At 43.1% G+C, this 25,995-nt stretch overlaps 1 long non-coding RNA gene across 1 annotated transcript in view; it reads right to left on the minus strand.

Moving 5' to 3' along the window:
• The window catches only part of LOC115944066 (uncharacterized), a 114,195-nt gene that overhangs the window by 32,594 nt on the left and 55,606 nt on the right, over window positions 1-25,995 (minus strand). Inside the window, exon 7 of the long non-coding RNA XR_014146888.1 lies at window positions 10,040-16,233. This is a non-coding gene — a long non-coding RNA (uncharacterized LOC115944066). The remainder of the gene's footprint in view (window positions 1-10,039; window positions 16,234-25,995) is intronic.

The raw sequence follows: 25,995 nt of genomic DNA on the forward strand, positions 1-25,995 counted from the left end.
CATTCCCAGGACTTTCCTCCACTGGGGTTCCATGTCACTACTGTGTACTTTAGAGGAAAGGTGAATGCAGGTAGAGCTCCTTACACCTAAGGCGACCACCATAGAGTTTTCAAACACAATAGAGAACCCACATGGAGTACCCAGCAGCTGCATGAGTCCTGGTGAAGGGAAGTGATGACAACCCAAGCTCCCTCTTCGATGTGGGATTGACAGACCAACAGGATCCTTCACACATGGAGGAAGGAGCAGCCTGGGAAATGTCCCAAACAAATGCAGCTGTTCTTTGTTTCAGGAGAGGATGCCAATAACATTTTGTTCCTTGGGGTTCTCAAGAGTGAAAAGTGTGCATAACTATAAAAACAAACCCATTGGGATAATGATCATACTAACCTAAATGTCATATAGACACTTATCTAAGTTAATTAAGTCATAACAGATATTTTGACCTATAGTCTACCACAGATTTTATATCGAGATGTTCAATAAAGGGAAGAAGAATAGTTCATCAGTCTTTGGATGCCCTCTGGGATATTTCAGTCACTCAGAGTCAAAGTTTCTGCAGCTCCTGAAATGGGGGTCATTTCATGAACTCATCCCAGAGTCTGGTCCACATACAGCTGATCTGTCCACTCTCTGATTTGCTCCTTATAGCAATTTTGTGAGATACATGGTCAGGTAGCACTATTCCTATTTTATAGAGTTAGAAACTGAGGCTTAAAAAGGTTAAATGACTTGCTCAATGACTAGGAGATGCACATCCTACATTCAAGCATACCTCCCTGGATTCTAAATTCTCAAGTCGACATTCAACTGAGTCAGGAGGATATTACCCAACTCAGGCACTCCATGGATGTGAAACCTACCAACCAAATGAATGCAGAGACATTCCAGTAAAGATAAAGGTATTGGATTCCGATTATTTTTTACTGACATGTTAAGGCTTTAACCACTGCTCTCCCTCTCTGAGATCCAGGAGGAATATGCCTAAGGCTAGCAGAGGGGACCCAGACTCTAGGGTCTTCCTCATTCCTTGTGACCCCCATCCCAGTCTCAATGCAATGCTGAATCTTCATGTACCCCACCTCTGGTACAGGCCCAGTACCCTAAAAACATTCAGTTAGAGGATGAATAAAAATTACCACCTGTGAGAGATAGTTGAGAAAAAGCAATCATATTTAGGGATGGACTGGCACTATCCAATAGAAACAGAACATAAGCCACACACATAATTTTAAATTTTCTAGTATGTATTAAAAAGGGTAACAAGGACAAGTGAAATCAATAATATATTTTATTTAACCCAGTATATCCAAAATATTTCAAATTATGATATAGAATTCAAATTATTCAAATTGTATTTGAATATTACTCAAATAATTCAAATCATTTCAAAAAACGTCAGATTATATAATATACATAAAAAATTCATAATGAGATATCTCACTTTTTTTTTTGTTTTGGTACTGAATCTTCAAATTCTGGTGTGCACTTTACACTTGTAGCACGTTATAACTCAGACGAGCCACGTTTTGCATGTTCAGTAGCCACACGTGGCTAGTGGCTACTGTACTGGACAGTGCAGGTCTAAACCAGCTCAACATAAATACCAGGCTGCTGTACCTACTATATAAAATTAGCTTTCTTTTTTTTTTAAGATTTTATTTATTTATTTATTTGAGAGAGTGATCGAGAGAGAGAAGGAGCAGGGGGAGGAAGAAGCAGACTCCCCACTGAGCAGGGAGCCTGACGTGGGGCTTGATCCCAGGACTCTAGGATCATGACCTGAGCCGAAGGCATACACCTAACTGACTGAGCCACCCAGGCGCCCCTATCAAGTTAGCTTTCTGATTGCTTTCTCGTTATTTGGGGTTTGATTGGCAGCAAGCTAGATTCTGATTTAACATGAAGGATAGGGTTTCCATTAGTAAGGCAGCAGAGTTTTTATTGAGTATTGTTATTGTCAGATACTGCATTTGGCTCTGGGAACATAGGGGTGAGCAAAACAGAGCCCTGGAATCCTCTGAGTGGAGATATTTAAGAAAAGGATAACTATCCAACCATCTGAAGTTCTGGGAGGACAGTTCCAATTAGAAGCTCATGGGGTTACAGAGAGAAATAATGAAAAATGGAGATGATATAGAATTAAAATTCAGCAAGTATCCTATTGTGAGCTCCGCAACCACTATGGGTGGTAGGTTATATGAAAAATATATAAGATAGGATTTTAAGCATCTAAAAGACTTCCATATAAAAGAGCTGTGTGTTTTGGTTCCCACAATGCTTCCCACTAAGACAAGGATTTGAGTTTAAGTCATTTATCTTGGAGACAATCTTAGGAAACATGGTAAGGGAGAGGGGGCAAGCCAATCCATGATGAATGAATGAGTGGGTCACTGCTAGGGACAACTAGGGCTCGATCCCTCTGGGGATCCTCTCAGAGACCCCATGGAACAAGGAATCTCCTTGCTGGGGCACAAAGGAGCTGGGCTGTTTATCCTCCAGCCCCAACCCTCGCTGATTGAAGGTCTCTTCTGGGGCTCTAACACCTGTGCTTTCAGCCTGCTGTGCACTTGGCCTGAGCTCATGCCTGCTGCCAGAGAACACCCGCAAGAAGGGAAGGAAGGGACAGGAAGCTATGAGTGTGTGTGAGCTTTCACAGGCAATGCTGGAGTAGGCCAGGAAGATATGACCTGGGCCCCAACAGTGTCTGCAGCAATGACTGACACTCCAAAGCACCTCTTACCACAGTATTGGACACTATTCTAAGCACTTTACACATGTTAACACACTTAATCTTCACAACTCTATGAAGAAAGGTACCTATTACTATCCCCATTTCAAAAAGGAGAAAATTGAGGCACAGAGAGGCTACATAATTGTCCCAAGGTCATACAGTTAGGAGGAGACAAGACCAGGCTCAGAGTTGGGTGTCTTTTTTTTTAAGATTTTATTAATTTATTTGTCAGAGAGAGAGAGAGAAAGCACAACCAGGGGGAGCAGGAGACAGAGGGAGAAGCAGGCACCCTGCTGAGCAGGGAGCCCAATGAGGGACTCTATCCTAGGACCCTGGGATCATGACCTGAGTCGAAGGCAGGCACTTAACCGACTGAGCCACTCAGGCATCCCAGGGTGTCTTAATCACTCAATACCAACCCAGCCTTTCAGAGAAAGCTTTCCCAGTCATGTTTCACAATTACTGTATCTTCTGTTTCAACAGACTTGCCTTGTGAGCTCTCAATTTTACATTCCGGACTATAATATCCAGCTCTTACCATCAAAATCTCTGCAGAGTGAGTGGAAGAGAGGAGCTCTCCAAATCTAGAGCTAGGCTAGAACAGGTTATCAAAGACAGAGGTCTGCTGAGCTGGGTATTATAGAAATAGAGGGAGTATTTTTATATGTCAAGTACCAAGACTGCACATCTCCAGAACTGTTCATAAAACTGCAGTATGCAAAGACAGTTTTCTCTGGAACCCTTGCTCGGGTAAGTGAAATATTGAGGGACCGGACCCCCATGGAACAAGTTCGTGTTTATCCCACCCACTGCCTTCTGGCCTCCTCTGTTGGATTTCTCTTCCTCACAGCGTGGTGGTACCTCAGACAGACCCCTTATCTTTTCTAGTCAGCCAGAAATCAAGGGTGTCTCATTTTTCAGGTATTAAAAAGTCCAGTTCATCTAACACAAAAGTTCAATCTCTCATGTATTTCAAAGCTCTCCTCCTCCCCCATTCAGGCCTGACCCAAGCTCAAATACTTACATTAAGGAAGGGAAGTGGGTATTGATCAGTTCCTTATTTACCCTAAAACACCCTCTCCTCAACTTACTCTGTGGCTTCTAACTCCTCCAGCACTAGGGCAAGGGGAGGTAAAGGGGCAGAAAGCTATACTTGACCAGCACTGTAGCTATATGATCATGGTGCCCACTACCTGGCAAATCATGGCTTTTTCTTTCATACACCACTTTTGTTGGTTGTTTGGAGATCTCCTTGCTGGGGACATCTCCCTGAACAGAGTAATATCTCCTGGCTAACCACTCAAGATCCTCTTAGCTCCTATAGGACAGCTGACCCATCAGTCTCTGCCAGGTTGTCTAGTCCCTGTGGGCAGACCTTTTGGGCAGGGTCCTTTCAAGGAAACCGGAGCCTGGCTTTCATCTGAGGTGTCCTCCCTGACCCACAGCTGACAAGATGACACCCACCCCTGCCCGCGACAGATGAAGTGTTATTTGCTGTCCCTTTGGCCCTTCTCTTCACCCTACCATTGGGGACAATTCTATCAATCTTTCCCCTTCAGACTTTGCAGACTCTGTGCCCTGCCAACTCTAGAGAACATTTGTCAAACTTGCCCAAGAGTTCTCTCTGAATCCATGGCCATCTTGGGTTTCTGTAGTAATGCAAGTAACTAGTTGAGGGGTGAATGGTCAACACCCCATATCTTCAACCCTTCTCCAGCATCTCTCACATATTTGATTTGAGTAGGAGGATGAGAGGAAATACTCTGCTCAGGGGAAGTCTCTCTCACTAACCTTCTTTCAGTGTTGTTATTGTCTTTTTTTATGTATAGGTGAGGGTGGGTGATATGCTATGGGTGGCAAAACCCATTCCGACTTCTTAGCAAGCCTTGTTGATGGTCTAGCACCCACTGCCCTCAACTTCGGAGCCTGAGCCAATAAGACCATGCTATTTCATCTCGTTCTACAGCTGAAGAGAGCTGGCCACCTCTCCAGGCTGGCTTAAATACAGCCCTGCTTAGTCACATAAGGAGAAAATTGTAATTAAATTAAGTAATCAATTAAGGAATTAAATTTGAGCAATCAAATTACCTCAAGTCGTTTTCCAACATTCAGTTTTAATATTCATAAGCTTAAGCTCTGTTTGTCTTTTCTAACCCTAGGACAATTCCTAAAATTGCTTGAAAAGTGGGGGAAATGCTTTTTTTTCTTTTAGGCATATGGAAAAATAAGGCAGGTATAATATAGAAAAATAAGGCAGGCATAATAGAATATAGAATATAGAATATAGAAAAGGTTCCACCAAAATACCAATCACTTAACAACAAAGAAGCCTTAACAAAAGGGGCATCAGAATATAAGCTTTTGAAAGCCATGTCCCCCTCTTCCACTAGTGCTTAAGCCACAGAAGAAACTTGAATTAAGTTGAATTCCCAGACTAAATAATTTCTATTTCCATCCCTGGGGAGACAGAGGGAGAGACAGATCAAGAGAATATATTTTTAAATGCTTAGTGAAACTGTGTAGTTTGACCAGCACGTTCAAAGAAATATAAATCTCTCTTTCTCTCTGATCATATATATAAAATCTCTTCCATTTGAACAGGTTGATCTATAAGCCATTCTTTCCACGTCATTTTTCTTCCTTCTTATAGAGACCCTGTGTGAATCATTGTGGCCATAAAACTATATGACTGAACACTGATAATTACCTGACTTTTAACTGGAAGAGAACAATGTTTTAGTCCTCCACCTCCTGATGGAGCCATCCTACTCAGCCATAGATCTCCTGTCAGTGTGCTGCCAAGAGTCGGGCTTCCCTGGCCAGGGGGGCCGACTGTCTGTCTGTGGAAGACTCAGAGGGGCAGCTTGCTGCAGCTTTCCTAGAGTCCTTGCTCAAGCTGGGCCTCTGCCTGGCCAAAGGGGGCGGCCCTGTCCCAGAGCTGGCGGCACCCTGGCCTCCCGCACCCCCACAGGCTCTTGGCCAGACCCCCTCTGCCTGACCCTGCAGGGGGACAGGATGCCTGGGCATACAGGGACAAACCCTCCCCCCTTCCACTCTGACGTGACATCAGCCGGCACAAGAAGTGCCAAAGTACAGGAGATTGGTTTAATAACTGTGATTTCACCTGTTCCCTCAAAATAAAAATGATGTGCCTTCAAATTACAACATGTTCCCTTCATTATATTGAACACAGTATTCATGGGAGAGCAGTTGCCGCGGCAGCTCCCCACTAAGTACCTTCCTTCCAAGTGCCCTCAGATGCATTAGCTCGCGGGAACCTGACCCTGAAGGTGGGGCTGGGGTGGAGGGGGGAGACTGTGCTATTATGACTCTCGTTAAAGCCATGGAAACGGGTCATCAGGTCATCACACTGGATGCGACCTGCAGGGTCAGAACCGAAAGCCCGCTCTCTTCACCCTCACAATCCCACTGCGTGCACTGGGGAGAGGAAGTCTGTGTGGCATTTTTTAAAGAATAGTTAGTATTTTTTTTCTCTGATTACAGAAGTAATGTGTATTCATGAAAAAAAAAAAAAAAGGAAAAACACAAAGCACTAGAAAGAAAAGAAAATCACCCATATTCCCAGACCAACACAATGACTGCTATTAACATTTGGATGTGTAATCTCATACGTACATTTTTCTCTAAAAATGGTTTCCCACCCTGCACGCTGTTGTCAAATGACATTTCTTTCATTTTCTTCCCAATTATAAAGGTAACACACGCTTATTATAGGGAAACCAGAAAACATGGATGATCACAAAGAACGTCAAAACCATCCTGTAAACCCACCCACCAAGAGGCAACCATTGAGAAGTACTTTATTGAACTTGGCATTTAGGAAGGCCATAAAGTTGCAACACGCCTCAGAGGCAAGGGTAAGATGTTTCAGGGAAGATTAAGGAACCCATTCTCCGCCATTTGGAATCTCAGCTGAATTGTCTGGAATGAATGTCTCTTTATTCCAGCTTCCCTATTCATAAATACAGGCAAGGATTTCCAATTAACTTCACATGAATATTTTGGGGATCAATGATATAACATTGGTTCAGAGTTTTGAATGTTCTGAAAGAAATCTATAATCTCCAGGCCATGAACCATACTTATTCAATTTAAGTCTCTCCTCGCCAGGCCAGACCACACGGAATTGGGGCCACATAAAAACAGCAGAAGGTGGTTTGGCTGGAGATACACACTTCAGCTTTATCTAGGCCAGGGAATGGAAGGAACTGACAAAGCAGAGAAGAATGTGGAAGCCCATCCTTCTTCTGTAGAGGCAAAACCACCCAAGCCACATGCATGCACAGGTGCTCAAATCTCTACGAGGGAGACAGCTCTCTATTCTAGGACACACACACTGATTTTTCTTTGAAATCTTTTTTTTTTGCTCTCTCTCTCTAAATTTCCTTGAAAATGATAGTCAGCATGCAAATGGTCCACCATCTAACTCAATAACTATCTTAATCATATAGCTGTACCTACATAAATACACATGATGTCTTAGCCAGCCAAATGGCAGCACCAAGATGAAAGTAATTTGCTGCTATAGAACATAAAGTCTCAATGGTAACCCCTAAGTCAGGTGGATTTTTTGGTCATGGCCTCAAGCACTCAGGTCTGTGTTACCTGGCTAAGATAAAACAGAACAAACTAACTAAACAAATGAAAACATTAAGCATACTCCCAATGTATACAACGCCCTGTTAGCTCATACATGCGCATGCCGTGTGTTTCCCAAGGCCCGCTCCTTCTCCTCAAAAGGCCTGTGTGTTTATGGCAAACGACACCAGTGTCTACCCAGTTGCCCCTAAGCCACATTCCTCAGCATCGTTCTTGGCACCTCCCTCTTGCTCATTCCCCATGTCCAGTGAATCACCGAGCCCTGCTGATTCTATCTTCTATGTCTCAAATCCTCACTTTCTTCCACCCCCACTTCTGCCAGCACAAGTCCAAGCCGCAGTCATCTCTCATGTGGTCCATTGCTCTCGACTTCTCGGTCGTTCGCATTTCCACTCTTGCCGTTCCCCTGCCAGAGCGATCCTTCCAAAACACAGATCTGACAGTGCTACCCTCTACTGAACACCCTCCAATGGTTTCCCATAGTTCTTTGAATCAAAGAATCCTTTCCATACAGTAAAAATCACTCTTGTGAGTGCATGATTTTGACAAACCTACATAGTCATGTAACCATCACAGCATTCAAAATAGAGAACAGATTGCTTTTGTGATTAAAAATAAAGCTGTTATATGTTAAAAAAAAAGAAGAAGAAGAAGAAGATAGTAGGAAGGGAAAAATGAAGGGGGGGAATCGGAGGGGGAGACGAACCATGAGAGACTATGGACCCTGAGAAACAAACTAAGGGTTCTAGAGGGGAGGAGGGTGGGGGGATGGGTGAGCCTGGTGATGGGTATTAAGGAGGGCACGTATTGAACGGAGCACTGGGTGTTATATGCAAACAATGAATCATAGAACGCTACATCAAAAACTAATGATGTACTGTATGGTGACTAACATAACAGAATAAAATAAAATTTAAAAAAGGGGAAAAAAAGATCTCTTATGAAACAGTGCAAAAAAAATAAAGCTGTTATAAAAACTCAGGGTTGTGTGTGTGAAAGTAACTTTTCCTTCTATTTGGGTAAATACCGGGAGTGGTATTTCTGAGTTGCATGACAAATCACATGTAACTTTGTAAGTAACTGCCAAGCTGTGCTCCAAATGGGCTGTACCAGTTTGCTTTCTTATGTTGTAGGATTGAGTCTGAACTCAATTTGCCAGGGTCCTCCTCTTCTGCCTCCGGCCTTTCCCTCCACCCACAGCTCTCTCCACCACCCCACCCCTTCCACACCCCTTCAGCCAGCTACGCTCAACTTCTTTCACTGTTACTGCTCTACTCATCTCTGGGGCTTCCCACATGCTGTGTCTTTGGCCCAAAACACTTGCGCACACCCCCTCCTTACCTAAGCCTCGTTTATATCTGACCAACTCATTGGCTTAAATGTCATCTCTGTCAGGAAGTTCCCTGAGCCTAAATTATTTCTCCATGTACCCTTTCATTTCGTCATTCAGCAAAGGTTTAACTACCAGGATCTAGGTTCTGTTGCAGGCACCAGGGAGATGGCAGGGAGCAAAGCAGACAAAAGTCCAGGCTCCTCTGGAACTGATGGACAATGGCCAATATCACCACCAACAAAACGGATACATACTAGAATGTCAGGTGGTAGCAAGGACTATAAAAAAATAAAATAAAGCCGAGCCATGAGCAAAACCAGAGTAGAATGTGGGGCTATTTTAGATAGGCCATCTGGAGGACACCTCTCTGGGGTATGAGTGATAAAAGGGAGCAGCTCTGCAGTCCCTGGGGAAAGGTAATTCCAGGCAGAGTGAGCAGCAAGGACAACCATGTGAAGGTAGAAAAGAAGAGGCGTGAGGAAGCTGCCATGTTCAGGAAGCAGCCTGGGGACCCGTGGCAGGAACCCATGAGCCAGGGAAGAGTCCCAGAAGACGAGGCCGGCAAGGGGCCAGGGCCACGCCGCACCCCGTCACAATGCTTAGGACACTGCCTAGGGCTACTGCTTCCTAAGTTGCTCATCTTTCCCATCCGGCTCAGTGCTCAGTGAGGCTCAGATTGTGTATCCTGCTCATTACTGACTGCAAGCACTTAGCACGGCACTGGCCATGCTGTAGGTTCTTAATAAATCTTTGACTGGACGAATAAGTGGATGAAACACTCAACCACATGAGGTCCCTTGCTTGCATGACAAATCCCTGAGAAGACGCATGAGCCCACGTCACTGGTGGAGAAAGGGAGGCTCAGAGGGCTTGACGTGACTTTCGCCGAGGGAGAGGTGAGGAGCACGGCTGGAATTCAGCCCCCTTCACAGTACCTGCCCTGTTTGTCCTGGGCCAAGAAGCAACACACTCTCATATCCAAGCATCTTTCTGCCTATCCTTATTCTCTGTCTGCTGACCGGGAATTTGAAAGAATCCTCATCTACAGGCAGTAGGTTTAATGCCCCATAACCCATGCTTCAGGGCCATGGTGGAGGGAGTTTGGAGACCAGGGCTGGTCCCTTCGTGTCTTCCATTTCTCTTTCTAGCACATTTTGGCGGGTTGAATCCAGAATGGAATGACGATCCAGAGTAGCCGAAAACTCGGGAAGGCAGGAAACAGAGGTGATGCCCCCAAAAGCTCTGTGTGGCAGAGGAGATCCTAAGACAGAGGCAGGGAAGCGACGGTGAAGATGGAAACCACCGTCCCCCCCCCCGCCCCCCGCCAGCCCGCTCAGGGCACAGCCTCTTACCTGTGTAGAAGCCTGTGTGGTTTGCAGCATCAGCTACCAGCACCCCTGCTTCTCCCTTGACGATTTAACTCCGCGCCGAGTCTAGACCATTGTTCTACTGAAGAAGCGTCAATGCATAGCAGGCCGTACCGATCTGAGCTACAGTCTGGCTCGGGAGAACTCTGGAAGGGAGCTAGAAGAAATTTTCCATGCCAGCTTATGTAATCCAGGGTCTAACCACAAATCCTGGCACACAGTCGCTGAATACGTCCTTGTTGGAGATGAATGAACTCTGTGCGAGTTACTTCTCCTGCTTCATCTGGAGAGTGAGGGGTTTTCCCTCATCTAAACCTGAAGACTTCGCACAGCTCCCGCACTCCGTAGTTCTATGGATTTCTAAGTAGTTACAAGCAGAGTAGAGGTCAGCAATGAACACCAGGGGTTTCCTCCATTTCCTGGTCAGAGTAAAACAGACTTTAATGAGGGCAGAAAAAGAATCAGGAAGGCTCCGATTTTCCAGGGCTGAGCTGAAATAATACCATTAGTCATGGCTGCGTTTCTCAGCATTGGTGTCAGGCGCACAGATCAAAAGTTTACCTTTTGCGTATGAGCGGAGTTTATTTGCCAAAAATGAATTCATCAGAATTTGCCTGCAGGATTCAAGACACGTGGCTGGAACGGGCATGAGACAGAGATGAGGCCTGTGTGGGCCGGCCAGGTGACTGGGGCTGCCCGGCTGGTGTAACCGAAAGAGCACCCATGAAAGGCTCTTTGCCCAGTGATTTTCTTCTGTTAGCCTACTTCAGTGCCTAAAATTCCCACCTTTGAGTTAAGGCCTTGAAAGCTGGTGCCCAGATGCTCCAGTACGTGGAGAGACGTTAACTCAAAACATCTGCATCTGTTCCCATGTTCGGAGACTAATTTTCTCAAACAACAACGATGATATTTGCAACCCATTCTTGAGCACTAATCCTGTACCCAGCACTTTATCCACTGTGGACGCGTTTCAGTCCGTGTCATGCACTCCACCGCCAACGTACAAAACACACTATCCTCGCTTACAGCGGGGAAGGGAGGCTTGGCAAGAGCCAGAGGTCACACAACCCTAAATGGATTCAAACCCAGATCTGCCAATTCTAGATTCTCTCTTCTTCTTCTTTTTAATGGTATAACTTCTACACAGTGAGGTGCACAATCTTAAATGTATAGCTGGATGAGTGATTACATATGTGTACTCTCATACAACTAGCACTCAGACCAAAATAGGGAACATTTCCAGCACCCCAGGAGGCTCCTTCATGTCCCCTCCTGGCTGGCCCCCCAGCATCTCTCTCCTGCATGCTTAAGGCTTTGGTTCTATGAAGGGGGGTGGTAGCCCAGGCAAGCTCAGGGAGAAAGGAAATGGTCCAAAACAAAGAATATGGGGTGGTGGGGGAGCGGGGAGGGAGGCTACATGGGGGAACTGCCTTGGGGAAAGCCAAGGGCTTGTCCTCAGGCACCACCTGCTCCTGCCACACAGCCAACCCCAGCCCATGTAGCTGGGACAACAAGCAGCACCTCCAAAGCATGTGTGCAGAGACGCGGCGGGAGCGCGGGACCTGCCTAGCAAGCAGGGCCCGTCTCTCCTGCTGCCCGGAATCCCGGTCTCTAACAAGAAGCAGGATGCTGACAAATGAAAAGGAGATGTGTGTGCTGGCATGGCGTCCACGGGGTGGGAACACAGGCCAACCCAGGGCTCCCACAGGAAGTTTCAAACCCACTTTGTAATTCTTCGTTGAGCTATCATCAACTCTTCCCAGATCCAATGTTGTGTTTTTGCTTTGCTCAGTTTAAGTCCAGCTTCTCTGATTGTCTTTCCATCTGCCCTACGGTTTGGGATGCTAGCTGGGGATTGTACAAACTCCTGGGGCTTCTGTGCGGCATTTCAGCTGCGTGCTCTCCGAGCGGGCTCCTCGGCAAGCTGCCAAGGGTTGACTGGAGGCTTGTAGGTGATTCTTCTTATCAGTTCTCCTTAAATATGCCTCACTCTATCTCCAGATCTGAAGGCTTACAGAGTTGGCAGGTTTAGACACACCTCAGGGCAATTCTGTGTCTCAGTCTGTGGGGCAGCTGCAGACGAAGAGGACGAGCTACATACATAGCTTTCTGCCAACGGGGAAGGAGGAGCAAGATTTGGCAAAGGGGGGCAAGGTTGAAGAAAGAGGGAGGAGGAGGAAGAGGAGTATGAAGAGTGGAAGGAGAGAGGGAGAAGGAGCGAGGGAGGCAAAGGGAAGAGGAGGAGGGAAGAGAGAGGAAGAAGAATACAGAGAACAAGTCCAGGAAGGAGAGATACAGTTCAGAGTTTGAGAGGACAGGAGAAGACTGTAAGACTGGCCAAATTGGGCTTTTGAAGGCTTAATTATCTATGTGAATTCTCAACAACCAAAGAGCTGAGTAGTGCCAGGCACCTACCTCAGCCGGTGCCCACGGGAAACTGGGGGCCGATCACGGCAAAGTGTTCTGCCCCGTGGTGTCTGTAAGTGCACTCACACTTAGCAGACCACGGGGTCACTATATACATAGCGGTGGAAATACGTCTGGCCCTCGTCAGCCGTGTCCAACTTACACATCTGAGAAACTATTACAGGTGGGAGGGATAGGAGCAAACGGAACCAGTTCAGGGCTGCTCACTCTCTTCTTCACAACTGCCCTGGGGGAGATTTCTTTAGCCGTGATCAGTTATGCTAACCTGGACACACGGCTTTTCAGAACATTCTAGCTAAGAAGTCAGGGAAGCATGAAATTTACCTTGAAGAAAGTTCTATCTAAACTGTTTAAAAAGTTCTGTTTCATCTTTACAGCTAAAACCGAGCCCCCCAGAATGGTGCATCCCCACCCCTGTCCCCCAGGGGGTCTCCAGAGCCCAGGTTTTCCTGCATGCGTTTGTCATCGAAGTTGGAGAAGTTCTCAGAGATCTGCTAAGTGGTGGGTCTGTTAGGCTAGGTTTGGGGAGCAATAAAACACTTTACTTTTTAGCACTGATTTAGCATTCGGTAATACCCCTTGCTAGTCAAAAGGTACTTAAAGTTCAAAAAATTCAACCTCTACCAATAAAGAAACTCACTTTGAAGCATATGAAAATAGTGGCTCAAATGTATAAGGATATTCTCTTGGCATTTTTTCTGAAATTGACAAACAGAGAAGTGCTGATAATCATTGCACAGAAGTCAGAATTCTGAATCTAGCAATCTAAGTTCACATCTTAGAAAAGCTGCCCACAGAAGGCATCTTAGTGAACTAGAAACACTAGAAACCAGAGGACTTTAGTTTTACTACACGGGTAAAAGAGGGAAGAAGAGGCGTGAAGGACCTGCCTAGCAAGCAGCGCTGGTCTCTCCTGCTGCTGGGAATCCCAGTCTCTAACAAGAAGCAGAGTGCTGACAAATCCACGAAATGGGTAAGTCATATATTTATTTACTCATTCGTTCCAGAAATATTTTCTTGAGCACTTAGTATGTGCCAAACCCTCCTGATTCTGAGGATATAGAGAGGAAAGGCTCGTTCCTACCACCTTGTCCTTCTTCACAGAATGTAGGCAAATTGTACCTAATTATTTTGAAGCCTGCCGTGTAATTTGGCTTCTCGCATTAGACTATAGAACTGCACAAGAGAGGTAACTGTGCTATTTATTGTTCACCTTCCTTTCTCCATCAGCTAAGGCAATATTTGGCACATGGTATTTGCTCAGCAAAGATTCATCAAATGAAGGAGTTTATCATAAGCTAACATTTACATAACTTACACTGGTTATTTCATTCAATCTTCTCAACAACCCCTTGAGGTAGGTCCTCATCTTCCCATGTTACAGTCGGGAAAACTGGCCATGGGGCACATAGCAAAACTGGAATTCAAACCCACACAATTTGGTGCCAGCATCCATGCTCTTGTCCACTATCCTATACTGCCTCTGAACGGACCGATAAATAAATGAACTAATAAAGGAGTGAATGAATGAATGAATTAAAGTAGTTCACAGATTCTGGGCTTTAGAATTATTAATTGCAATATGAGGATCCCAGATAGTGTTCCTTAACTTTTCCACCAAAGTTTAATATAAGTTCTTTTAACCAACCACCTGACTAGATCATCAGCGGGTACTCTCCATTTGTTATTTGAAATGCACTATCTGATGCACAGAGATGGTGGAGGTTAGGAGCCTGTGTCCTCTCTCGCACACCCTTGTATTTCTGTTACTGCCACTTGAGTTGTATCATTCCCAAATCTGGGTGTGGCCTGTTGTACATATTATAATTATATGATTCAATTAAATATTATTTAAATGTGTAGATTATGATTACAAAAGAAACAGAGCTGTGTGAAAACTATACTGATTAGGTGGTAAACAGGCAAGAATGGATTTTTGTCTGTGTGTTTGAAATATTTTTAAATAGACAGCGAATGCTGGAAAGCTATGTAAAAACATTGGAAATATTTAAGAAATGCAAGTGACTTGCATTTGCAAATTGCTTCCAAATACCGTGTGGAAGAGACAACAGGGAAAGAATTGTAGAACATCTTGATAGATTTTTCACTTAAATTGCTTTGCCAGTGGCTTCAGATTTTCACAAGGACCAGGCATGTAGGGATATTAGCCAATAAGAAAATCCAATCAATGAACCCACTGTCATGAAATCCCCTTAGACTGACATCAAAAGATAAGGGAAGGAATATGCATTTATATATTTTACATGTAGTATACATTATATATATATTATATTTATGTAAATGTATATATTTATACATATTTTAAGATAAAATAAGACATTTCAGGCAAGCATGCAGCATTTTCTAGGATTCTCGTACTTAATCATTCCAGCGGGTGCACATACATTTCAAGAAACTTCTTCAAAGTCTTATGTTTCATCCTAAAGTTTATAAGAGATTTGCACCCCATTCTGTGGTAGATATTAATACTGTTCACTAACTATTTCTTATTTCTTCTGGGCACACAGTAGAGTTGCCCTTCTCTGACCCTCTTTGAAGGTAGATAGGTCTATATGACCTTCTTTGGCCAATGAGGTGTATGAGTGGAAATGACAGCTGCCGCTTCCAGGTGAGTATATTACAATCTAGCTCATGATTTACCCCTTGTCTTTTCCTTCGCTAAGACAATAGGCAAAGTTCTACAGAGAGTCTGTTCCATCAATCTGGATTCTGGAATGAGACCAACATGGAACACAGGCCACAGCGGACCCTCATGGACACGTTGCATGAATGAGAAGTAAGTTTGTTGTCTTAAATCGCTGAGATTGGACGTTCTTGGTTAGCAGAGCATAATCTAATCTATCCTAATACATACTCCATGACATATTTGTACTTGTTTAAACATATAAATGTATTCCCCTCCCAATCTGAAGATACACTTAGCACTCCAGAGAGACACCCCACATTTACTTAGTGACTTAGGGTACTGCTTATCCTTTTTTCCCATAGGAGAAGTAGAGAACCAGATGTTTCTAGAATCCCTTCAAATGCTAATATTATGTCACGCTATGTATGAGGAAAGAACAGGCACGTGAAGACTGTGCCTATATGTCACTTCAGTAAATGAAATAAAATAAAACTAATTTGATGGCAGAGCTGTTACATCTGATTGTGGAGCAACTGATTAGATTTCCATAGAGTCAATCTGATTTGGTCATTCTTGTTTCGATTGTCTTAAGGAGGGAACTGGATGGCACAGTGATCCAATGGATTGTTTTGGCAACTGGCCTGCCAAGTGTTGGCCATTTAGCCAGTGCCACAGCTTAACCCTAGGGAAAATCAGATGCACTTGCATGCCGAATTCAAGCATTTTTCCCTACAAGCCGCTATGTGTCAAGCACTGTCCTATAATGAAAAATATTTATCAGCTGTAAATATTTAAAATGTGCAGTCTCCCCTGTATACATGCCACACCAAGAGATCTAAATATTTTGTGATGCTATAAACTTTGATTAGGTCAGGCTTCAATTTTAAACTCTGCATAGAGCTCTCCCCTGCAGAGCTTCATTTCAATCTCTCTTAGGATCAAAAGTGGATTATTCCTTGCCCTTAAAAACAACCAAGTCTGAGTCCATTGATTCAGAATGAAAGTTACTTGTGCAACGGTGGAGGGCGGACTCCAGCCCCAGGGACTTTTTTGTTCTCGTCATTCTCGTGTGCACTCAAAACAATGCTCGGGCTTATTGTAGGGGCTGAAAGAAAATGAATGAAGAAGGCAATGAGCAATTAACTAATGATGGAGAAGAACCAATATTCCTTGGTTTCAGTTATTTTCCAGAAGTGAAAGGAGTGTTCTTCTGAACACATGAAGCTATATATAGCTTCACGGTTAAGTGCTCTGGGTTTGCAGTTAGTTGAGCGGGAATTTGATTTCTGATCTTTGCAGCGTGGCAGATTGTTTTTCCCAAAGATAGTCACAAGGATACCTCCCATGCCTCACACTCTTTTTGCAATATGAACTTGCCACTCCCCTATCATGAGGTAGTCCCTTTTTCCACTGTATTGAATCTGGGTGAACTCTGACTGGTTTGAGCAATATAATTAGCAGAAGTAACAATGCACCAGATACAGACGTAGCTCTTAACTGATCTGGCACTTTCTGTTTCCTGTCTCTTGGAAGCCAGCCACCAGGTAAAAAGCAGAACTCTCTGAAACATGAAGGTTCTGGTTGGACTACTCCTTGGATGATGCAAACACAGAGAAATGATACATTTTGAGAGAAAATAGGATGGATTTGTTATCAGACACGTTGAATTTGCTTTACCTTTGGGACACACAATTTTAGTAGGCAGTTGGCTATTCAGATTTGAAACTCAAAAGAGAGATAAGTATTAGAAATATAAATTTGGGCGTTAACAGCAAATAAATGGTACCTGGAGACATGGAAAGTTAGGAAGATAGATAGTAAATGAGATCATCTTTAAAAATAAAAAGCATATAGGATAAGAAAAGAAAGTGGGCCTGGGGTCAGAAATATGAGGAACACCATCGTATAGGATAAGAAAAGAAAGTGGGCCTGGTGCCATAAATATGAGGAACACCATCATTTAAGGAAAGGACAGAGGAAGAATAACCATAACAGAGATTAAGAACACAGGGTCCAGAAAGGTAGGTGACAACCCGGGAGAATTCTGCATCACAGTAGCAAAGCAAAATGGCTTCGAGAAAGAAGGTGTAATGAATTGTGCCAAATGCTGCTAAGATGTCAAGAGAGCTGAGGACAGATCTATTTGGCAAGACTGCAAAGCTAAAATCTCTGTTTTCCACTATCTCTTGCTGCTGGGGTTTTAGATCTGAATGAGGTTTCACTAATTAGATGCATTTGTTTGCAATTTGGAAAGTGAAATTGAGTAATCTTTCTGGAACTTTTGGCTGTTTCCATGCCCTTTGGTGATACATTTAGGAAAGCTGTATCTCAGTGCTGATTCCAGAGAACATACTAGCCAATAATGTTCTGGCCATCAAGGCCATCAAAAGCCAAGTCCAATTGTCTACAATGCTTTTTAAAGGACACGATGGATGTAATGTATCAACAAATACTATGAAATTGATAGTCCACAGAGTGACCCTCCCTCAGGCTTTCAGATCTGGACATGCCATATAAAGAGACTCCGGAGAGCCATCTGCCTTCAATTCAAAGAACAAGACCCAGTTAAGCCATAAAACATGTCAGTTTGCATTAACCCACTCTGGCCAGGAGAGCTGAATATGAAGAATCAAGATGGGGAAAAGGAATGTTTGAAGGGCAGGCATGCAGAAACCCACCTCCAACTGATACAACAGAGTTTGGGGCTACGGAGATGATAAAGTAACAGATAGACTTATACAAGAACAGCAAAGGGACTCAGGCTGGCTTCTTCTGTGCATCGAAAAACTCGCACAGACAGCTATGAAGGTACCAAGTTCAGCAGACCCTGTTGCTGCCTGGAGCTAAAGGATTATGTTTACTTGGATGGTGGATATGTTACTTCTGACGAAGATCAGAAGACTTTTCAGCTGCTATAATTGGTGACAATTTTAGAAAGAACTCTATACTGCACAAAGTTTTTCCCATTTAGTATGTCTCTTCCACAGCTTTCTTCTGGGAGAGATAGGAAAAGGAATTAATCTCATTACTCCTTGGGCTAAATTTTGGCAAGGCAAGGTTGAAGAATTTCCTAAGGTCATAAGCAGAAGCAATCTTCTTAAGAGTTTTGTAAGTTGCTCAGTAATTCTGATGAGATGTCCCAAATATGTAGTTGTTTACAGTTTTTAAAGAACTCTATTTCATTTCATTCTTGTCATATCCCTAATAAGGAAAATAAGGCAAGTGTTCATACTTGTTTCCATTTCACAGATGAAGAAACTGAGATTCTACGGAGTTTGACTTAACTAGTTCATATCACTAAAAGCAGCAGAGCAGAAGTAGAATGTTGGTTCTCTTTCTCGGTCTTTTGGTGAACTCTACAGGTTGATTAAAGATTAGTCCAGCTTAGGGGTGCCTGGGTGGCTCAGTTGGTTAAGCGACTGCCTTCGGCTCAGGTCATGATCCTGGAGTCCCGGGATCGAGTCCCGCATCGGGCTCCCTGCTCGGCAGGGAGTCTGCTTCTCCCTCTGACCCTCCCCCCTCTCATGTGCTCTCTCTCTATCTCATTCTGTCTCAAATATAAATAAAATCTTTTAAAAAAAAAAAAAGATTAGTCCAGCTTGGGGACGCCAGGGTGGCTCAGTTGGTTAGGCATCGACTCTTGGTTTCAGCTCAGGTCATGATCTCAGAGTCCTGAGATTGATCCTCATGCCGGGCTCCACGCTCAGTGCAGAGTCTGCTTGAGGATTCTCTCTCTCCCTCTCCCTATGTTCCTCCCCCTGCTCATGCTTTCTCTCTCTCTTTCTCTCTAAAATAAATAAAATAAAACATTTAAAAAAAGAAGACAGTCCAGCTTGATTTACAAAAGTTGAGGTTTGCTTGGAGCCTATAAAATTCACAAAAAGTAACCAAGAAATACATTCTGGGATAGCCTGGGGCTTCAAGGTCAAGAGAAATATTCAGTGGTTTTCTAACCAAGCTGTGCAAGTAATTTGATATGATGAGAAAATGATAATAGGCAAATATGGTACTGGAGTTAATGGTTCAGCATTGATTATCAGCACCAAATGTCTAAAACTTCCTCAGTTTCTTTGTACCCTAAGTTTTCCCAGTCTGGTGGGAGGATGCCTGGAGGCTCAAGAGGGTCACAAGTACTCATAAGAAAATGGCCAATTCTCTACCATGTCTTCCTGCTCTGTAGGTTCACTCTCACTTCCTCCCTTGGAACTGAAATATAATGCAGCACAGCTACAAAGTACATGCAAACATTTTTCACAACTTTTCCTTTTGCCTCTACCAGAGATCAGAGTTTTGGCATCTTTATCATGTCATTAATTTTAGTTATGTTCTGAACACGGAGTGAGGAGGTCTTCAAGGCTATGGGTGACTGACAGTGTTTAGACAAGTCCAATTAAGTTTCCTATGTTTAGATAATCTTGGGAAGATAAATAAATCATTGAAACTTTCATTATGAAAATTGCCATTTGGCAAAATGGTGATGTTTCTCCTGGGAAACAGTGAAGATTTATGTCAGGAGGAAGGGTACAGCCAGTCGAGCGTAGCCTGCCAGGAGTAGCATTCCTACCATGGAATGAACTGAACAAAACATCCAGTTCAACGCTGTTTGTGCATGTCACTCTTCCCCCAATCCCCAGACCCCCTTTCCAGCCTTTTTTTCTTGGTGAAGTTGTGAACCAAAGATACTTCGTTCACTCAAGTTCTTCAGGCAGGTTTGTGGTGAGGAGGCAATGTCCAGCACACCTGCATCCTGCTATCTGATTCCCAGGGCCTCCCGCTACCCTGTTCTGCCCTTAAAGTGCCTGTCTTCGCCCAGGCTTCCTTTCCACCCAGGTGTAGCCCTAATACAAGTGAAAATGGAAGGAGTTTTCTAGTTCTTCTAGAATTTTCACCTGGAGCAGTAACCACCCTCCTTTGTGGCTTGTTCCTGCTCCCTCCCTACATCTCCAGGGCATCTGGGATTGATGCTTATGAAGATCTCAGAAGTCATTAGGAAGATCAAGGAAATGTGCATGCAAACTATTCAATGGCATTACGGGATTTTTGTTAAGTTTGTTAATGCCGGTGGTGGTTATGTAAATTTTTTTTAAACGCTCATAAGTTGGGGATACATCCTGAAGCACTCCAGATGAAATGGCATAATATCTGAATTGGATTTCAACATACTTCAGAAAAAAACGGTTGTGATGGAGACAGAAACCACACTATTTATTGTAACAAGGAATAAAGAATTATTAACCAGGTCACTGACAAGCAAAGAGAACCAGTGGGATCATGGAAGTATTGTGGAAGGAGCAACTGCAGGAAATAGTTACTGCCCCAGGGTTGGAAAACAAGGGAAGGGATGGAATTATCAAGACCTAGAGGCTTGGAGGAAGTGCCCCACTCAGCTGGCCACAGACCTCTGAGAAGACCGCTAGAGCCTGAGCTCCAGGACGGGCTCTGGAGGCCGTGGACCGGGCTCTGGAGAGTGCTCTCTGGCCTCCTGGGGCTGGTGCCTTTGAGGAGGCTGGTGAGGCTGGTCGTGTGAGTGTTAGAAAACCAGCAGCTAGCTACCACCATTACCCTGGCAAAGGACGGCCACTGCTGCCCCGGTGAAGCAGCCCTGCAAGGTGGTATGAGCAGGAAGCAAACAGGAAGAAGCAAGTCCCTTCTTCCTCCTCCAGCCTCAGTCTCCCTCGAGCACCTGCCATTGGCAGAGTCCAACAGGGAGTCGGTTGACAAAACTGAAGTGAGGTTTGAAGAGCTCCAGTTCCAGCATCTCAAAGAGAACATGCGAGGGTGGGTTTGGAGGTGAGATAACAGCTCCACAACAGTACGAGGCTGGCACGCAGACCAGGATTGCCAGACAGAGGCTAATGGTTGGAGCTGGGTGATGCGTACATGAGGCTTGAACCACTATTCTCTCTGCCTTTGTATACGTTCAAACATTTCCTATAACATGGAGTTAAGATGCGGAGCAGAGTTGCGCAGCGGAAGCGTGCTGGGCCCATAACATGAAGTTAAGATGAAAAGGAGCCCACTTGAAAAAGAAATCTTCTTTTAAACTTCTGTTGTTGTTATTATTATTATTAATATATCAAAAATAACAAAATGATTTTAATAGAAATAAAACTTTTTTCAAAGATCTATCTACAATTCTGCCATTCAAAAAAACCAAATTTGCTTTTTTTAACAGCATTAAAGAATCCCAAACCCCGGGGTGGGGATTGGGGGAACTGACCCACACAATTCAGCGTCACCCTCCCTGCCCCATCTCTAAGACAGAGTTCTCAGCTTCCACCTCCATTTAAGGAAATGACCTAGCTCATTGACAGGCTGCCAAAATGGTACATATAAGTATGTCTCCCCTTACCTTTTCTCCATGCATCTTTTCTCCCATTCCTCTCATCATTACTACTCTCTTTTTAAACCCCCTCTAGTTTATCCATGGACACAGTGTAATCTACAGGGTTCAGTGGAATCTCAAAGAATGGTTGTTACTGGCAATGACCAGTTAGCCCAAATGGTGCTCTCTGTATCTCTCAGCCCAAGGTGGGGCATTTCATTCTTCTTTCCAGGCCACCAGCTGCCTCTTAGACCCAACATGGAAATGATCATAAAACGGGCTGGGTGGCAACTGGAAGAATATGAATGGTTTCATGCAGACTCCTACTCTGTCCAATTGGAACAGCTTGATGTTTTAGAAATATTGCCCTTGCTGGAACGTGGAGAATGGATTGGGGAGGAGCGAGATGGGGGCCAAGGAGGAAAGTCAAGATTCTGAAAGAAGACTCCAGGCAAAAGTGGATGATAACCTGAACTAAGACAATGGCAAAATGGATGGAAAGAATTGAAGGGGTCCGAGAAATATTAAGGAGAGAGAATCAACAGGACGCGAACATGGATCAAAGTGAAGCGGTGAGGTAGAAAGAAAAGCCACAAATGACTTCCATAGTCCTTGTTTGTGTGATTAGGTAAGAAAGTGATGCTCTCATTCACTGAGACAGAAAATACCCGGAAAAAAACTGGAAAGAGGAGATGGTAAGTTTGTTCTGGGGACATGAACGTGAAGGTTCTAAGGGATATCTAAGTAGAGGAGTATGATAAGCAGTTGGGTACATGGTCCTAGAGCTCAGATCTGGAAGGATCTGGGATAAGGACATAAATGAAGAGTTATCTTTTGGTTTCCATAATTGTATTTGTTTTTAATTCCACAAAGATCTATATCTATATCTATATCTATATCCTTGTTTGTGTGATTAGGTAAGAAAGTGATACTCTCATTCACTGAGACAGAAAATACATATATATAAATGAGTTGTAACAAATTCAAACAACACACATAAGTAAAGTATCTCTTGAATGTCCTCCCCCCACCCTAGATCCTCCCTGAAGGTAACTGCTATTATTGTTTTCACCTATACTCTTCCAGACTTTTTCCCTGCCTTTACATACATATATGAACTTACAGAACTAGGTGCTGTTTGTGCTTGTTTACCCAAAAGGTATTGGATTGCCCTAGGTTCCACAGAAAATAAGTTCTGAGATGGAGATTCACATGCAGGAGATTTAACGGGGGGAATGAGTCACTGGAACGACACCTATAGGGAGGGTGGGAGCAGGGGTGGGCAGAAGGACAAATTGAACTGTGATGCAGATACAACTGATGTCTCAGCCAATCTCATGGGGCACTCTGGAACTGGGATAGGTCTTTGGAGTTGATCCCCATGGAGGCGATGTGTCACCTCACGTTAACCAGTCATTGGATGAGAGCTGTCCCTGAGGAGGGCTTGTACTTCAGGAAGCATGACTCCCTTCAGCTGAGGGAAATTCCTTGAGAGGGACTGTGATCTTTCAGCAGCCAGTACTCTTGGCAGCTGGAGAAACGAGCGCATCGATCCTCAAAGGAGGACCTGGGAGGCACACCACAGCATCCTCTACACAGGCTATACATACAGTTCTGAAACTGGTCCTGGAGTATGTCCTGGAGATCTGTCCTTTTTAGTAGTTAGATTGATCTTATTCTTTTTAACAGCAACATAGTATTCCAGAAGATGATGTACCACTGGCTTTCGTTGGTCGACATTCAAATTATTCCCGGCTCTTTATGGTTAGAAACAATACTGCAGGTCAAATGGGTTTCCAACTTCTGGTAATGATCAATTAAGTCCTTACCCGAGGATGCTCTTCCCCCTCTGGAAACAATGATAAAACCCGGATAAAATACAAAGGTAAGTAGCTGAAGTCACTGGAGAGTGAACAGAAACAGAAAGACTGTGTGTGGGGAGTAAATGCTTGGAGAGAGGAATGCTGTGAGATGGGTTCCCTAGTTCTGCTGCTTTCAGTCTGGGATGTATGTGGTCCATTTGGCATTTGGCAGCCCAGTGGGGAGGGCACTGATGGAAAAATTCATAATCTTTCTGGTTATCAGCATCAGAAAAGTGAAGCTGGGGAGCTGTTATTAAAGTGAATGGAGGAATCGTGGAAGGGAAGAGAAAGGACACAGAGAAATGTTCCCTAAATTTTATCTACCCACATCTCCCACTGACTTTTGAAACAAGCATGCATGGGGCAAAATAAAGCAGATCAGCTGAAGCAAATGATTTAAACCAAGAATAGAGCTTGCAGTTCATGCCTAGCCAAGAAAACAGCTTGCTAAAGCAAAGCAAACAATACACATTAGAAAAAAATAACAGAAACCCAAGTCTTCATAATTTCATATTCATAATATACATGATACTTTCCAAAATCACTTGACATATGAAGAATCGAGAAAATGTAGCACATTCTCAAGAGAAAAGAAAATGAACCACATCTGACCCTGAGCAAACCAGATGTTGAAACTAACAGATAAGCAGCTATTTTAATTATTCTTAAAAAAGTAAAGCAGAATATGCTCTAAATGGATGAAAACATAGAGAAACTTAGCAGAAATTAAATTTAAACAATAAAAAAACCAAGTGGAAATTCTAGAACCAAAAAATACAATATCTGAAATTTAAAAATTACCAGATGAACTCAATAACCGAATGGGGATGTAAACTTGAAAATAAAATCAATGGAATTATCTAAATAGACAAAGAGAAAAAAGATTGAAAAAAATGAACAAGGGACCTCTCAGATAATATCAAGTTTTTTCAAGACACAGGTAGCCTCAGAAGAAGAAAAGAGAAAACAGGGCAGAAAAAGTATTTGAAGGAATCATGGACAAAAGTTTACCAAATTTGTTGAAAACCAGAAGTTTACAGACTCAAGATGCTTTGTCAACACCAATTAGAATAGATATGAAGACTAACATTGAAATACATGATAGTTAAAATGTTGAGCCAAAGATAAAAAACAAAGCTTGAAAGCAGAAGAAAAGGGACACATTACTTACATACACATTTCAAACAAAATTCAATTAAGAAATGAATTCTCATCAGAAACTATGGAGGCGAGAAGAGAATGAAATAATATCTTTAAAGTGTTGAGGTGGAGGGGGGGGGACTATCAACCCAGAATATCTTATCCAGCAAAAATACCTTTCAAAGATGAAAGCAGAATAAAAACAACTATAAGAAATGCTAACGGAAGTTCCTTAGGCCAAAGGGAAAAGATTCTAGATGGAAAATTGGATCCTCAGAAAAGAATGAAGATCATTAGAAATGATTTAAAATGCACACACACACACACACACACACACACATACCCCTAAGAAATTGCAAAAGATTTTTTTTCCTTTTTTCTCTTAATTTTAAAAATAAATCTGTTTAGAGCAAAAAGTATGACATTGTCTTATAGGATTTATAATATAGGTATATGTAATCTACACAACAACTCTAACACAAAGGACACAGCAGGGGTGGATACCATTCTATGTATTCACAGGTTTTCCACATGTTACACAAATTGTTACCATGTTAACTGTGAAAAGTTAGGGATGTATACTGTAATTACTACTCAACCACTAAGGAAAAAAAATGCAAAAAAGCATAGGTAAGGGTCAATAAGAAAATTTAAATGGAATTTAAAATATTCAAATAATTTCTAAGGCAATGAATGAAAAATCTATCTAAAAACTAGAGGAGACAGGTAAAAAACAAAAAATGAAATGGTAGACCCACCTAAACAAATAATTACACTAAATACTAATGGATTAAACAATGCAATCGTCAGAGATTTTCAGAATGGATTTTAAAAACTACTGTTTACAAGTGAGACACTTTAAATCTGAAGAGACAACTAGGCTCAAAGTAAATGAATGGAAAAATACAGATATACGCGATGCAAATAGAGATCATGAGAAGGCTGCACTGGCTATATGAATATCAGACAAAAGAGATTTCAAGATGTTGTGGGTTGAATTGTGTTTTCCAAAAAGACGTTGAAGTCCTAACCCCTGGCACTTGTGAATGTGAACTTATTTGGAAATAGGGTCTTTGCTGATGTAATCAAGTTGAGATGAGGTTATAGTGGATTAGAATGGACTAATCCAACAACCAATGTCCTTATAAAAAGAGAGAAATTTAGACACAGAGACACATGGAGAGAGGAAGGCATGTGATGACAGAGTATCAATCAGCTGCATTGATACATCCACAAGCTAAGGAACACCAAGTATTGCAGGCAACACACAGAAGCTGGAAGAGGAAAAGAAGGATTCCTGCCTGGAGTCTTCAGAGGAAGAAAGGCCCTGCCAATACCTGGATTTTGGACTTCTAGCCTCCAGAACTAAGAGAGAATAAATTTCTATTGTTTTAAACCACCAAGTTTGTGGTACTTTTTTAATGGCAATCCTAGCACACTAATACACAAGACAAAAAGTGTTTGTCAACAACTAATAAAAGTGTTTCAAAACACATGAAGTAAAAACAGCATTAAAGAGAAAAATTGAGGGAACCCTGGG

This window comes from Leptonychotes weddellii, chromosome 7 (genome assembly GCF_054177405.1).
Source record: "Leptonychotes weddellii isolate Sample4059 chromosome 7, ASM5417740v2, whole genome shotgun sequence".
NCBI classification, from domain to species: Eukaryota; Metazoa; Chordata; class Mammalia; order Carnivora; family Phocidae; genus Leptonychotes; species Leptonychotes weddellii.